This window comes from Hylobates moloch, unplaced genomic scaffold, assembly GCF_009828535.3.
Source record: "Hylobates moloch isolate HMO894 unplaced genomic scaffold, HMol_V3 SCAFFOLD_2, whole genome shotgun sequence".
Classification (NCBI taxonomy): Eukaryota; Metazoa; Chordata; class Mammalia; order Primates; family Hylobatidae; genus Hylobates; species Hylobates moloch.
Genome location: NW_026652277.1, coordinates 109,412,038 through 109,428,761, shown reverse-complemented (window position 1 = coordinate 109,428,761; position 16,724 = coordinate 109,412,038). Strand labels below are relative to the sequence as shown.

Sequence of the window (16,724 nt, the reverse complement as noted above, 5' to 3'; positions counted from 1 at the left end):
GGCCTCCAAAATATAAACTGCAAATAGTGTTCAGTTACAAAATTAGTTTTTAATTAGAAAAATTATTTTAGGTCAAACTTTCAAGTGCAACACAATTTATTTATTTTACTTTTAAAAACTTTTAGGATTTTTTTTTCTTTAACAACTACTAAGGTTTAGTATTGAAAATACCTAAAAACAGAAATGATGTTGAAACTTTGGCTTATTTTTTTCTTAGTTTTTAAAAATAATTTCATAAGGAACAAAGACTTAAGACTTATCCACCATCAGAGCTATAAATTATTCTTCCCTAGTGTTACTTAAGCTTTTGGGTTTCACTGAGGAATTCATTGAAGTGAAAATCTGACCAAGCAATAAAGAGGTTAAAACAAGACATGGACACAATAGACCTTAGTAAACAATTAAATAATAAAAATGAAGTACTTCCATACTTTATATAAAAATATAGAAATGAAATGATTGCCTAACCTGTAAAATAAAGAAACATAATGTTAATAAACATTTCTCAGCATGCATCAGTATCTCACATGGAGCAAAATCCTCTTTGAAGCAAATGTGATTAGAATAAATTTGTCATTCAACTGTCTTCTGTTTGTAGATGTTTTACAAAATGTAAATCTTTATATAAGTTGCTATCATGCCTGCTGTTGTTATCATATCTAATACTTAATGGGAAATAGTAATTTCCTCCGTGTGGCTTTTATTGATTTAGTCAATGTTGTATGTTTGTTTAATTTCGTTTTTGTTATTCTGGCACAGGTGCCATTCAAATTCAGAAGATATAGAGATAGTAGGTTGATTCAATCACTAGGAGTATTGTCTAATTCTTATGGGATCTTCAAAAACAAGAAACATTTACTCTCTCAATTTTTAAATTCCTAAATATCACATAAGTGAAGATGTCTTTCTGGGTTTTCAGAATATCATAATAAAACTTGTCCATAAGCAAGTAAAACTCGAGATTTTTCTAGGTACATCAATCTAACTATCATTTAGCCTCAAAATCCTGTATTTGCCATACATTAATGGTGCAGAATAGCCAACTAAAATATTTTTATGCTTTATTTTCTAAAACCCCATGGATTTTTTTTTTCTCTTTACATTTTATATGTCATTTTGGAAAACTGGCAAAAATCCAACAACAATAACAACAACAAAAAGTCACCTGTATTCTCTAATCAAAGATACATTGTGGATAATTTGTTATATTTTCCCACACATACAATCACACATACATAATTGAATTTATACATACTATTTTATTTATTAATATTTTTAAAACTATATATCTGACATAATATTCATCATGTTATTATGTCATAGTTTATTTAAATGCTCCATAATTAAAATACTTTCCACTTCTGTCTTTAGATATACTTTTGTGGCAATCATCTCTGTACAAATAATTGAGTTCAAATTTCTGATATTTCATCAAGGTAAAAAATAATAGAATTCTCAGAACAAATGATGTGAAATTCCATCCTTTATAATCTGTATTGTCAAATTATTTTTTTGATATTTTTACAAGGGCTCTGAAATCATGTATATACTGAATTCTGCCAAATGGTTCGTTATAAAATGTTAACCAAAAATGGTTTTTGGCTTTGAACTCTCCATTATTCTTACATGTTACTGTGGAACTACTCCAAGTATGAGGAGAATAATTTACTACCATTAAAAGTGTAATAAAAATCCATATGTCAACATTTATCTATAAATAAATAGTGGTGAACTTGGTAATAACTTTATATCAGCCAGAAATTCATTGTTCTAGTATTAAAGAACTATTTAATTGTATACGTTCAATTCAAAAGGTAGCTAAACTTTAAAATATTTTAAAATCAACTCTCAACATATTTCTGTTTACAAGAGACAGCAAGACAGCACCCCTGGAAATGCACACTATAGAAGATGACAATAGATCATGAAACTCTACAGAACTGTCACATCTTTGTTATGTCACAGTAAGGCTGAATAAGATGGGAGTCACATATAAATTTGAACCAAGGAATCCTGGATAAAGCCAAAACCTTTGCTGGAAACAATGAACCAGAACATCTTCAGCTAAATTTTGCTGTCTCATAAGTATCCTGTCAAATGATGCACAAATAGGTAAGGGACTAGAAAGCGTATCAAGATACCCTTACCATCTGTTGGTAGATTATCAAACGGAGGTTGGCGCCAATAAGGCAGTCAATGTAACATCAAGGTCAGCATCTCAAAGGTTGTGGTACCATATTTTCAAGAACCTCAAGAACCACTGTGAGGGGTCACACTTAGACATACTTCCTGTGATAAAATCAACGGTTTTTTTTTTTTTTAGCTGAACTTTGCATATTGTACTCAGTATCAAATCTAGAAAGAAATTAGTTTTCTCTACTAGGTAATACATTAAACAGTTCATTACTATTGCCTTCCATGGAGCAAGCTTGCAGCATCTTCTTGATCTCCTACTTCCTTCATCCTGTCCCACCTGGGGTTGTGGTTACAGAACAGGATATACCAAATGTCGAGATCCTCTCTCTAGTTTATTAATCTAGTCCATACCGTGGCCTTAAAGTAATAAATGGTTGGCTCCAGTTACAGATGAGCTCTCCAACAAACTTGACCACTACTAAATATTAGCACTGGTAAGACATGCTTGATTTAGAAGCACATCTATTCTTGAGGCTAGGCTAGAAAAAAGCCGGATGTGATGGCTAATTTCATCTGACAGTTTGATGTCCAGACATTTGGCCAAACATTGTTTTGTGTGTGTCTAGAGAGTGTCTCTGGTTGAGACTAACATGTGAATCTGTAGACTGAGTAAAGCAGGTTACCCTCTCTACTGTGAGTGGATCTCACGATCAATTACAACCTGAATAGAACAAAAAGGCTGAGTAAGAGGGAACTCCTCCTCCCCAGTTGCTGGGATATTGGTCTTTTTTGACCTTTGGACTCAGACTCGAACACTGACTGTCCTTAAGTCTTAAACCTCCTGGCTTTACTTAATTTTTTATAATTTCAACTTTTATTTTAGATTCAGGAGGTACATGTGCAGGTTTGTTACATGGGTATTTAGGGTGATGCTGAGGTTTAGGGTATGATTGATTCCATAACCCAGGTAATGAGCGTAGTATGCAATAGTTTTTCAACACTTGCTTTTCTCCCTCCCACCTCTAGTAATCCCCAGTGCCTAATGGTGCTATCTTTATGTCCATGAGTACCCAATGTTTAGCTCCAATTTATAAGGGAGAACATGTGATATTTGGTTTTCGCTTCCTGCATTAACTTGCTTAGGATAATGGCCTCCAACTGCATCCATGTTGCTGAAAGGACATACTTTCATTCTCGTATATGGCTGTGTATTATTCTGTGGTGTATACATACAACATTTTCTTTATCCAGTCCGCCACTGATAGGTAGTTAGGTTGACTTCATGTCTTTGCTATGGTGAATAGTGCTACAATGAACGTAAGAGTGCATGTGTCATTTTGGTAAAAGAATGTATTTCCTTTTTGATGTATACCCAGTAATGGGATTGCTGGGTTAAATGATAGTTCTGTTTTAAGTTCTTTGAGAAATCTCCAAACTACTTTCCACAATAGCTGAACTAATTTACATTCCCACCAAAAGTGTTAAAACGTTTGCTTTTTTCTTCAGCTTCACCAGCATTTATTGTTTTTTTGACTTTTTTAAAAACAGCCATCTGACTGGTATCAGATGGTGTGTCATTGTGGTTTTGATTTGCATTTCCCTGATGACTAGTGACGTTGAGTATTTCTTCATATGTTTGTTGGACACTTGTATGCCTTCTTTTGAGAAAAGTCTGTTTATGCCATTTGCCCAATATTTAATGGGGTTATTTGTTTCTTGCTAGATTAATTGTTTAACTTCCTTGTAGTTCTGGATATTAGAACTTTGACGGATGCATAGTTTGCAAATATTTTCTCCCAGTCTGTAAGTTATCTGTTTACTCTGTTGATTTTTTTTTTTTTTTTTTTTTGCTGTGCAGAAACTCCTTACTTTAATTAGATCCCACTTGTTGATTTTTTGTTGTTGTTATTGCAATTTGAGGACTCAGTTGTAAATTATTTGCCAAGGCCAATGTCCAGAATGGTGTTTGCTAAGTTTTCTATTTGGATTTTTGTGGTTTGAATTATTACATTTAATCTTTAATCCATCTTGAGTTAGTTTTTGCGTATAGTGAAAGTTAGAGATCCAGTTTCATTCTTCTGTATACGGCTAGCCAGCTATCACATCACTACTTATTGAAGAGGGAGTTCTTTTCCCGTTGCTTATTTTTGTCAACCTTGTTGAAGATCAGATGGTCGTAGATTTGTGGCTTTATTTATGTGTTCTCTATTCTGTTCCATTGGCCTGTGTGTCTGTTTTTGTACCAGTACCATGATGTTTTGGTTACTATAGCCTTATAATGTAGTGAAGTCAGGTGGTGTGATGACTCTGGCTATGTTCTTTTTGCTTAGGATTGCTTTGGCTATTTGGGCTCATTTTTGGTTCCATATATATATTGGCTAATACTCCTGATTTAGGTAACTAAAGCAGTTTCAAACCCAGTCACCACATGCTGTTCTCTCAATTGGCTTTCTATCCCTTAATATGGGAAGTTTAATGGTATATGGTATATTTAGAAACTGATCACTTCTAATCTTCTACATTGGACTATCTCGGTGCAATTTTGGAGGTGTCATCATTTCTTTCATGTATAATTGCACAAGATTCCTAATTCTTTCTTGCTTTGTCCCATTTCACCCCTAACTACAGTCTATTCTAAACACAGTAGCCAGAATGATCCTATTAAAACATGAGTCAGATAATGTCATTCCTGCTATGGTTTGAATTTTTGTATCATCCAAAACTCATGTTGGAATTTCATTGCTGTGGTAACTGCATTAAGAGGTGGGACCTTTACTAGGTGGTTAGGCCATGAAGGCTCCAACTTCATGGTGAGATTTGTGTCAAAAAGGTGAGTTCAACCCCCTCTTTCTCTCTCACACTGTCTTACCTTCCACCTTATGATGAATGAAGCAGCAAGGAGACCCTCAAAAGATGTAGATGCCTTGATCTTAGACTTCCAGCCTCCAGGACTATGAGCCAATAAATTTCTGTTTGTTAGAAATTACCCAGTGTGTTAATAGGTATTAACAGAATACCCATTCTTTTATAGCAGAACAGAATATACTAAGACACTTTCTCAGCTAAGGAGCCACCAATGGCTCCAATCCCACTGAGAATAGCAGCCAGCCCGTACTTTAGCAGGCCTTATATCTACCAGACGTGATCACTCATTGTCTCTCTGATCTCATATCCAACTTTTGCTCCTCTAATTCTCTCTGTCCAGTCTTCTTCTGTCCCCACTGTCCCTTAAATCTCATGGCCTTTGCATCTTCTTCTCTCTCTGCTTGGAAATTTTTATTTTTTCTCTCTGGGTATCTTTATGCCTTGCTCCTTAGCTTCTTTTGCATCTTTATTCAAATAATCACCTTTTTAGTGTGACCGGGTTTGACTACTTTCTCTAAGATTGCGTCCACCTCCTGAAACTCCCTATTCCTTTTCCCTCCTTTATTTTTTTTCCTTCAGCACTTACTTACCATGATCTAACATTCTACACATTTTACTCGTTTATCTTATCTATTACCTGTCCTTTCCCTGAAATGTAAGCTCCATGAAGGCAGAGGTTTGTACCTATTTTGTTCATTCCTATATCATCAGCTCCTTGAACAGTGAGCACATTGTAGATGTTCAATAAATCCTGTTCTGTGAAAATGACAACTTAGAAATGCTGCATTAACATTACTGTATGCCGAGTGCACAAGCTTTAGAGAAGATTATCTGTAAATTAACCTCACAACATAATTTTTTTACTCACTTCTAGAACTATTATGATATATGTCACAATTCAAACCTTGAAAAATCAAGCTGAGAAGAAAAGATGTTTAAAATTATAATATGTATTTTTGGAAAGCCACAAGGCCAGGACTAATGCAGGATATAAGCTTCTATTTGAAAACTGACTGTTAGCTCAGCCTTTTCTACTTCTTCTTTCTGACTCAAAAGGTAAAAGGATGTCAAGAAATGCCATCTTTCTCTTCTTTTTTTTTTTCCCAAGAAACTGCTACTCCTCCTGGCCTACCAACCTACAATTCCTTAGAATACACCAGCCATTGCTAGCACCAGTGCCTTGATTTGGCCACAGCTAGATTTTTCCACTTCTAGACACTTTGTACAATAGGTTAACAGTTCAGGACTTGAGGATCTGGAAACACATTGTGTTCCAGGATGAATGGGGCTCACACTGCTGCTATCCCTCACACTGCTGCTTTTATTTCCTCTCTCCTGACTCAGTGGTGACCAAGTCCCATCAATTTTCACTTTTTGTCATGCTCATCTTCATACCTGCCTGTTGGCTCCCACAGCCTCTCTCTTCCATCAGCTGCATCATTTCTCATCTGAATTGTTGTGACTGGTCTTCTAGGTCTTTGCGTGGCTTGGCCTCTGATTCTTTCTATATTTTACTTGCTGAAAGATGAATGAAATTTCAAGGCAGGGCACAGTGGTTCATGCCTCTAATCCCAACACTTCAGGAGGCTGAGATGAGGGGATTGCTTGAGGCCGGTTCATGACCAACCTAGCAAGAGCCTATCTCTACAAAAAAAGAAACAATTATCCAGGTATGATGGCACATACCTGTAGTCCTAGCTACTCAGGACGCTAAGGTGGTAGGATTGCCTGATCCCAGAAGCTCAAGGTTGCAGTGAGACATGATAGTGCTACTGCACTCTAGCCTGGGCAATGGAGCAAGACCTCATCTTAAAATATAGATATATTTTAAAGTAAAACCTCTGAAAAACCCGAAGGGTTATTATTCTATTGTTTACAACCCCTTCATGGCTCATCAATACCTCCAGGATAAAGTTCAAACTTCAAAGCATAGCCAAATCTGCTCATAATCTGGTATCTACCAAAAGTCTGCGGGTTTCACTTTTCTGACTAATGGACTTTTATCATCCAACCATGTTTAACTGTAAGGATCCTTGAAAAAGCCATGCTGGACATTATGTGCGGAATACCATCTCTTCCACCCATCCCATTCTTGGCAAATTTTTCCTCATTATTCAAAGCTCGACTGAGATGTCACATTCACCAAGAAGCCATTCCCAATATACTTTGCTTTCTGCCTTCTTAGACCTCCTCCCTCCATTCTATTTAAAACATGGATTATCTATACTTCCTGCACTTATATTTTCAACACACTGTGCCTGTGTTGTAATTACATGGACTGTTCATATGTCATTTCTTATTTAAGTTGCAAAATCTTCAGGACTCATAAACTGTAAATTCTCACCGTCTATCTGTATCTAAGCTGCTGATGTTGATCCTGGAAGTGGCTGATCCTCTTTCCCTACAATAACCCTCTTAGGTCTTAAAAATTGCTATTACCTTGAGTAGAATATCTTAGCATGTCTCCATAATTATTTTGTCAGTGAGAAGACGAACACTGTCTATTCAGGTAAAAAACACAAAAACTTTCATCATGGGCCGGGTGCGGTGGCTCACGTTTATAATCCCAGCACTTTGGGAGGCCGAGGCAGGCGGATCACGAGGTGAGGAGATCGAGACCATGGTGAAACCCCGTCTCTACTAAAAATACAAAAAATTAGCCGGGCGTGGTGGTGGGCACCTGTAGTCCCAGCTACTTGGAGAGGCTGAGGCAGGAGAATGGCGTGAACCCGGGAGGCGGAGCTTGCAGTGAGCCGAGATTGTGCCGCTGCACTCCACTCCAGCCTGGGCGACAGAGCCAGACTCTGTCTCAAAAAAAAAAAAACAAAAAAAAAACAAAAAAAACAAAAAACTTTCATCATATAATTTATTATTTATAAAATGCATGTTGGTTGATTGTAAAGAGAGAAAAAAGTGTTGGTTGTTAACTGCTAGGGAATGTGTTTAGAATTTTGTGTAATTTTGTAGAGAAGCAATTCAACTTTCTACATAATTTCCCTTTATAATTTCATAGTAACATAAATACAACATATAACTAGAATCTTCATTTCTATTTCTCTGATTTTCCACTAGACTTGGAATCTCTTGTTTTTATAGGGTCTGTAGTGCTTCTAATACCACTTGTCCCCAGTCATCCACAGCGAATGACTTGTTATCTGCCTGTTGGAGATGTCCCCGTGACAGATCCCTGACTCTGAAGGTTTTTTCTTCTTGCCACACAGTGTGCAAAGCTGGCATGAAGCTGCTGTCAGGCTGTTTGCTTCTCTGCCACTCATCCTAAGACTTACCCTGGGGATCTGCTTTTTTGATTTATGGCTGGTGCTCATCACCAAAAGTTCAGTGGCTTTAAGTTGCCTCCTGGGCAAGTCCTTTGACCAAGGCACTTTGAAATGATCCAGCCTGCAATCTTCGCTCCATCAGTAGGTTTGTTTTCTGAGAGGCAGAGTGAGAGAGAAACCTTGGCTGCCTTTAAAGAGCTAAGGTGTGATATACGATTGCATATGTTAAATATTGACTATATGGTGTAGACGATATAATCTAGAGGAGTTCGAAGTCTACCACTTTAAAAATGTAAGTTTATAAAAAGTGACAAAAATTAATCTTTCCAGGGATGATATAAAGACACAGAACTTAAATTAAATACAGGCATACCTCGCTTTATTGAGCTTCACTTTATTGCACTTCACAGATATTGCGTTTTTTACAAATTGAAAGCTTATGGCAATGATGCATCAAGCAATTCTGTCAGTGACATTTTTCCAACAGTGTATGCTCACTTCAGGTCTCTGTGTCATATTTTGGTACTTTTTAATAATATATCAATATTTATTGTTATCATTATATGTGTTATATTGGTCTGTGATCAGTAATCACTGATGTTACTATCGTAATTGTTTTGGGACACCACAAACTGTGCTTATATAAGATGATAAACTTAATTGATAAATATTGTGTGCATTCTAACCATTCCACCACCTGGCCATTCCCTCCACCCTCCTCAGGCTTCCCTAGTGCGTGAGACAAAATAATATTAAAATTAAGTGAATTTAAAACCCTTTAATGACCTCTAAGTGTTCAAGTGATAGGAAGAGTCACATGTGTCTCACTTTAAATCAAAAGCTAGAAATGATTAAGTTTAGTGAGGAAGGCATGTAAAAAGCTGAGATAGGCTGAAGACTAGGCCTCTTGCACATGTTAGCTAAGTTGTGAATGTAAACAAAATTTGTTGAAGGAAATTAAAAGTGCCCCTCCAGTGAACAGAAAAAAATGATAGAAAGTGAAACAGTCTTATTACTGATATGGAGAAAGTTTGAGTGGCCTAGATAGAAAATCAAACCAGATGTGCCCTTCCTTAGGCAAAAGCCTGATCCAAGGTCCTAACTCTCTTCAATACTTAAAGGCTGAGAGAGATGAAGAAGCTGCAGAAGAAAAGTTGGAAGCTAACAGAGCTTGGTTCATGACTTTTAAGAAAAGAAGCCAACTCCATAACATAAAAGTGCAAGGTGATGCAGCACCTGCTGATGGAGAAGTTGTAACAAGTTACTCAGTGGATCTAGCTGATGTAATTGATGAAGGTGGCTACACTAAACAACAAATTTTCAAGATAGCAAAATAGCCTAATACCAAAAGAAAATGCCGTTTAGGACTTTCATAATCAAAAGGAGAAGTCAATGGCTGGCTTCAAGGCTTCAAAGGACAGGCTGATTCCCTGACTAGGGGTTAATGCAGCTGGTGACTTGAAATTGAAGCCAATGCTCATTAACATCCAGAAAATCCTACAGTCTTTAAGGATTATGCTAAATTTATTCTGCCTTGCTTTATAAAGGCAATGACAAAGCCTGTATGGCAGCATATGTTTACAGTATGGTTTACCAAATGTTTGAAGCCCACTGTTGGGCCCTACTGCTCAGAAAAAATAAAAATCTTTCAAAATATTATTTCCCAGTGACAATGGACCTGCTCATTCAAGAACTCTGATAAAGATGCACCAAGAGATTTGTATTATTTTAATGCCTGCTAACCCAATATCTATTCTGTATCCCAGAGATCAAGGAGTAATTTTGATTTTCACTTGTTATTGTTTAAGAAATACATCTTGTTAGGCCATAGCTGCCATAGATAGTGATTCCTCTAAAGGATCTGGACAAAGTACATTGAAAACTTCTGGAAAGAATTCACCATTCTAGATGCCATTAAGAACATGCATCATTCATAGAAGGAGGTGAAAATATCAACAGTAACAGAAGTTTGGAAGAAGTTGATCTCAACTCTCATGGATGACTTTGTGGTATTCAAGACGTCAGTGGAGAAATTAACTGCATATGTGGTGGAAATAGCAAAAGAACTAGAATTAGAAATGGAGACCGAAGATGTGGCTGAATTGCCATAATCATATTATCAAACTTTAATGCATGAGGAGTTGCTTCTAATGGATGGACAAAGTGGTTTCTTGAGATGAAATCTACTCTCCTGGAGGAGATATTGTGAACATTGTTGAAATGACACGAAACAATTTAGAATATTGCATACATTTATTTGATAAAGTAGTGGCAGGGTTTCAAAGGATTAACTCCAATTTTGAAAACGTTCTACTGTGGGTAAAATGCTATATGGAACAGCATTACATGCTACAAAGAAATCTTTCTTGAAAGGAAGTCAATCAATGCAGCAAACTCTATTGTCGTCTTATTTTAAGAAATTATCACAGCCACACCAACGTTTAACAACCACCACCTTGATCAGTCAGCAGTCATCAATATCAAAGTAAGACCCTTCATCAGCAAAAAGATTATGACTTGCTGAAGGTTCAGATGATTGTTAGCATTTCTTAGCAATAAAGCATTTCTAATTAAGGTATTTACATTTTTTAAACATAATGCTATTGCACACGGAATATACTACAGGATAATGTAAACATAACTTTTCTAAACATTGTGAAACCAAAAAATGTGATTCACTTTATTACAATATTCACTTTATTATGGTGGTTTGGAAATGAATTCACAGTATTTTTGAGGTATATCTGTATATATTTGACATGAAGCAGCTGCAGTCATAATTGAAAAGACAGAACACTAAATATAGTGATGAAAGGACATAGAGCAAGAGTCATGCATTGCTTAAAGACAATGATATACTCTGAGAAATTAGTCACTAGGTAATCTGTCATTGTGCAAACACCTTACAGTGTACTTAAACCTAGATGGTATAGCCTATACACCTAGGCTATATAGTATAGCCTATTGGTCCTATGCTACAAATCTGTACAGCATGTGACTGCAATAAATACTGTAGGCAACTTTAACACAGTAGTAAGTATTTGTGTATCTAAACATATTAAACTTTGAAAAAGTACAGCAGAAATATAATTAAAACATTCAAAAACGGAATACCTGTATAGAGCACTTACAATGAATGGAGCTTGCAGGACTGGAAGTTGCTCTGCATGACTGAGTAGTGAGTGAATGTGAAGGCCTAGGACATTACTGTACACTATCGCAGACTTTATAAACATCGTACACTTAAGCTACACCAAATTTATTTTAAAAATCTTTCTTTAATAATATATTAAACTTATGTTAATTTAACTTTTTCACTTTATAAACTTTCATTTTATAAACTTTTTGACTCTTTTGTAATAACATTTAAATTAAAACACAAATACATTGCACAGCTGTACAAAAGTATTTTCTTTATGTCCTTATTCTATAAGCTTTTTACTATTTAATTGTTTAAAAATATCCTTTCACTTTTTAAACTTTTTTGTTAGAAACTAACACACAAACATACACATTATTCCAGGCCTACCGGAATCAGAATCATTGATGTCTCTGTTTACCACCTCCACATCTCGTCCCACTGGAAGGTTTTCAAGGGCAATAACAAGCATGGAGCTGTCATCTCCTATGATAACAATGACCTCTTCTGGAACACGTCCTGAAGAATCTGCCTGAGGATGTTTTACAGTTAACTTATTTGTAATAAGTAGACGGAGTATATTCTAAAATAACACTAAAAAGTATAATATAGTAGATAAACTAATAACACATTCATTATTAATATCAAATAGTACGCACTATATATAATTGTATGTGCTATACTGTTATATGACTGGCAGTGCAGTAGGTTTGTTCACAAGAGCATCACCACAATCATGTGAAAGATGCATTGTACTACGACATTAGGACTGCTGTGACAAACTGGACAACAAGAAATCTTCCATTACAATCTCATGGGGATCACAGTTTTATATGTGGTCTGTCATTGACTGAAATGTCCTTATGCAGTAGATGACTGTATGTTAATGTGTATTTTTGGCCATGCTATTGGGTCTTCTGAGCCTGGCACAAAAATGTTTGCATAGTACTTATTGGTTGAGAGCAGGCTTCAGAGTTAACAGTGCCCATGTTCAAATCCTAGCTCTGCCCGTTTCTAAACTGGGAAAGTTACTTATCTTCTCCATGAATTGACCTGCTCATCTCTAAATTGGAGATAACTATAGTATGAGTTAAATGGCATAGTACATGTAAAGTCGCACATTATAAGGTGTGAAAGGCCTATTAACTATTAATTTTATTCTTATTACTGATCTTTCTCCTTAGATATACACCTAAAGTAAATAGAGATCCAGAACAGTATCGCTCTGTAAAAAAGAGTAAATTAGAATATTTTGAAAACATCTTACAGAATATGGTGTTCGTTAAAGAATCTGAAAAGCTTCAGTGGCTCAAGGGTTTATAATTTATAGAACTCACTTTCCTGAGTACTCCAAATCTGTCCTACTTTACACTCTCATATATGATATTCCCCTAATTACATATGTTGTTAACAACAGAAAAGCAACCCACATTTCTTTAGTGTCATTTAATAAAATTAAACCAATCAATCAATAAGTGTCATCTTCAGTTGTATATTACTTTGCAAGCCAGCAGACTGCCATTGTGAAGTGAGTCCTGGGACTGTGCTGAGTACATGATCCCTTCAGATTACATCATCCCACTTCTTAAGCTGTTTAATCCATAAAGCCTAGAACATGGCGAAATACTTTTATTAACCATACTTTTGGTTAGGGAAAGAGAGAATAAATGCTTTTCCTTTGTGGGTATGATGAGCATTTTTGAATTACTATCTTATGAACACTGATAATGCAGTGGCTCATCTGCTCATCTTATTTGGTCCCTTGTTTAGGTTGCATCTCAGAGCTATTTAGTTGCTATGGTGACAGGAACGATGAAAGCTGATTGGAAGAAGATAACATCTTATTTGGGACATTTTCATTTGAAAAGAGAGAGTAAATTCTGTGCTTTCCTATTAGACAAGATATTGGGTTACATCCATGTTGATTAGCAGGTCTCACTTTTCTTTTCAGTACAGATTGTTTCAGTATCGTACTTTATGACTAAACTCTCTAAAACTTGACTTGGGATTTCACCAGCTTGAAGTAACCTAATCTCCATCAAATGGGATTTTGCTGAATATAGTTGTTCAGCATATATAAGAGAAGAAATACTCAATTTAATATCAAAGAGCCAAATTCAGAATTTCAAGCAATGTATAATATACCTTTTTCATTGATAGAATTATTTAATAAGAATCCATTAACAGTCAGGAAGCTATAGGAACTTCAGCAATAAGTAAATTATGAGGGCTTATTTCCTTTTAATTCTCTGATCCCAGCTGGAACAAGGTGTGATTGAAGAATGGTTTAATTGTTCATAGACATCTGTCTTCGGACTCTATTGAAAAATAATATCCTGGGCATAATATGGCCTACAGAATTTTTGACATTTTTATATCTTTCAATCAAGGTATTGTCAAAAACTCAGGTAGTGAAACTCCTAAAAACTTATGGATACATTTAGAGTAGAAGGGAATAAAAACCTAGTAATGTATCAATATTCACAGCTGGAAAGCAGATGTTCAATTGAATGATCTCAGTACTTAGGAAAAGCTATTAAACCTGTTACTTACTCAAATGAGAAATTCCCATAATTTATTGTTCTTATATTTGACTTACTTCTTTTTGCTCCTTTAAATTAACTCTGGAATTAGTATTTCTATTATTATTGTTGTTGTTGAAGCCAATTACTGTGGAAGTTTGACTCTATGCAATACAGTACGTGAGTGCTAAGAAATGCCCAAGGCTGCTGTCAATCAAATTAACTGGTGAGTTATGAGTTGTTTACTGTACTAGAAAATGAAGTGATAAATGCGTGTCAACCAGTAAAATGTGACATTTAGTACTGGATATACCAACTTTTTAAATTCATCTACCAGTGTGCCAAAACGTAGTTTTAACTGAACCTCCATTAGCAAAGGAAGTGTATAACATTTATCTCTTTAAGTACTGATGACTATGTAGTTCGAAACTTCCACTGCCTGTGCATGTGGGAGGGGAGCTGACTTGCTTCCATCTAATCCGCTTTTGTTCTTTTTACGATTATTGATCAATCACTATAAGCTTCCACATGCTCCTTTGATTCAATCAAATTATTTGAATGACTCATGGTTGGCTCATAATATTACTAATCTAGCGAATCTTAAAGAGAGGATACTTCTGGCCGGGCATAGTGGCTCACGCCTGTAATCCCAGCACTTTGGGAGGCCGAGGCAGGTGGATCACGATGTCAGGAGATCGAGACCATCCTGGCTAACATGGTGAAACCTCGTCTCTAGTAAAATACAAAAAAAGTAGCCGGGCATGGTGGCGGGCTCCTGTAGTCCCAGCTACTCGGGAGGCTGAGGCAGGAGAATGGCGTAAACTCAGGAGGCGGAGCTTGCAGTGAGCCAAGATAGCGCCATTGCACTCTAGCCTGGGCGACAGAGCCAGACTCCATCAAAAAAAAAAAAAAAAAAAGAGGATACTTCACAGAGGTGTTCATCATCTTTGCAAGAATTCAGATTGCGTCTTGATGGCATTATTTAATATTGCATAGTCACTTTAGGTTCAAATTGCATGACTTCTTAGCCTGTGATTTACTAATAGGATATCTTTAAGGGTCATACTGGAGGGCAAAACTACCCTGTAGTACTAGAAATACTTAATGAGGTACCCAAAGGAGCTGGCAAAAAAAATTCCAATTCTGAAAGTACCACTTACGCGTGAGTACTGCGTCCCTCTTCCAGAGGGAGATTCTTTTTCTCATAGTCTCCTATTAAAAAACAAAAATTAAATGCTTGCGAATTGGTGCTCTATGAGTCTAGCTATGCCATCTCCCAGAACACATAATTAGATAATTACATTTTAGACAAAAGACTACTATAGTAATTCACAGTACAAATTCCAGCTAGGGAATAGAAATTGATACATGAAATATGTATCAATATAAATATAAATACACGCATATGTGTTCTATTCAGGCTTGTGCTATTAAGGGCCATTAAAAACACTGGAGCAAATAGCTCTTGGGGATTAAGCGTAAGAGCCCTCTTTATAATCAGAAGGCAGCTAATCCCTGCTCACCTATTTGAATGCTTAGCCTCCCCAATATAATATTAAATTATTAGTTTTTACTTGTGATGTTTCATGAACATGCAAATATTGGCAAAATGTCATCCCCCCAAAGACCTTGGGATGCTTTCAGATTTAATAAACCTAGAGGTAAAAAATGCAGCTTGGACTAGATAATTTTTGAAAAGGTTCATTCTACTTTAAATTCATTCACTCATTTAGACCAGCTACCCTGCCATCTACCTTCAACTTCCATCTCATAATTTCTCTTTCACATCCTTTTCCCCACCAAAGCTGCAGCAGCAGGTTCTGAGAAACACTCTCCAATTTTTCATGACCCCCATCTGTCCATTCCCTTATACAGCCTGCTGCCATTTGCTTTCTTCCACAGCAGGACCTGTGCATCTAATTTTTCTGCTAAAATACAACGGTCCAGCAAAACCCCCACAAGAATGCCACCCTCTGTCTGCTGTGACCAGGACCAGCAATAGTAATAAGTGACCATCATGGTCCTGCTGACTCGGCAGCTGAAACATTCTTGAGCCATTCTCTTCAAGTATTTCCTATATACACACATACACAGTTGGTATAACTGTGATAAGTACCATAAGCATTAGAGACTGAGACCTCTGTTTTTCTATTATATAGATTTCAAAGAGAAATGCTTCTGATCATCTTTCCTATCTTTCCAATCATAGTGACTTCTTGTGTAGCAATTGTATAATTAGATAGCCATACCTGTACAAATCTCAAGAAGGTAAATGGATATAACTTTAGTGTCATTGATTATATTGTCTCTAAACTCGTGACTCAAATTCTCTATTATTGTATCTTTGTGCTAAAACAAAAACTCAACCAGAAGCATATTCTTCTCTTATTCCTTTCCCCTTCCGTATTCTTACTCTTCATTCTTAGGAAAGATGTTCAACACTTTCTGATTCTCCAAGTAGTATTTTATCTTACTCCTAAAACAATGAAAAACCCATTTCATAGTAGGTATAAATACATTTCATACGTACAGATATATGTGTTCCTGTATATACATAAAGCTTCATATAGATCCATATTCATATACATGACACTGTTCTTCCGTACGTGCCTTAGGAAGCCATTTAAATTATCACGGAGATTTGTACTGATGCAGGGCCACTATAGACACTGGCAAGGGAAGCCCTTGTCAAACCTTGTTTTATAGGGCCTCAAGTGTCACATACCTATAGGAAATAAATGTATTAAAGACTACACTTGCCCCTACTACTCAGGATCAAACAGT

The 16,724-nt window shown here is 36.2% G+C and overlaps 1 long non-coding RNA gene across 1 annotated transcript in view; it reads left to right on the top strand.

Moving 5' to 3' along the window:
- LOC131381732 (uncharacterized) overlaps nucleotides 1-16,724 on the top strand; it is a 29,981-nt gene that overhangs the window by 221 nt on the left and 13,036 nt on the right. Inside the window, exon 2 of the long non-coding RNA XR_009210634.1 lies at nucleotides 1,871-2,112. This is a non-coding gene — a long non-coding RNA (uncharacterized LOC131381732). The remainder of the gene's footprint in view (nucleotides 1-1,870; nucleotides 2,113-16,724) is intronic.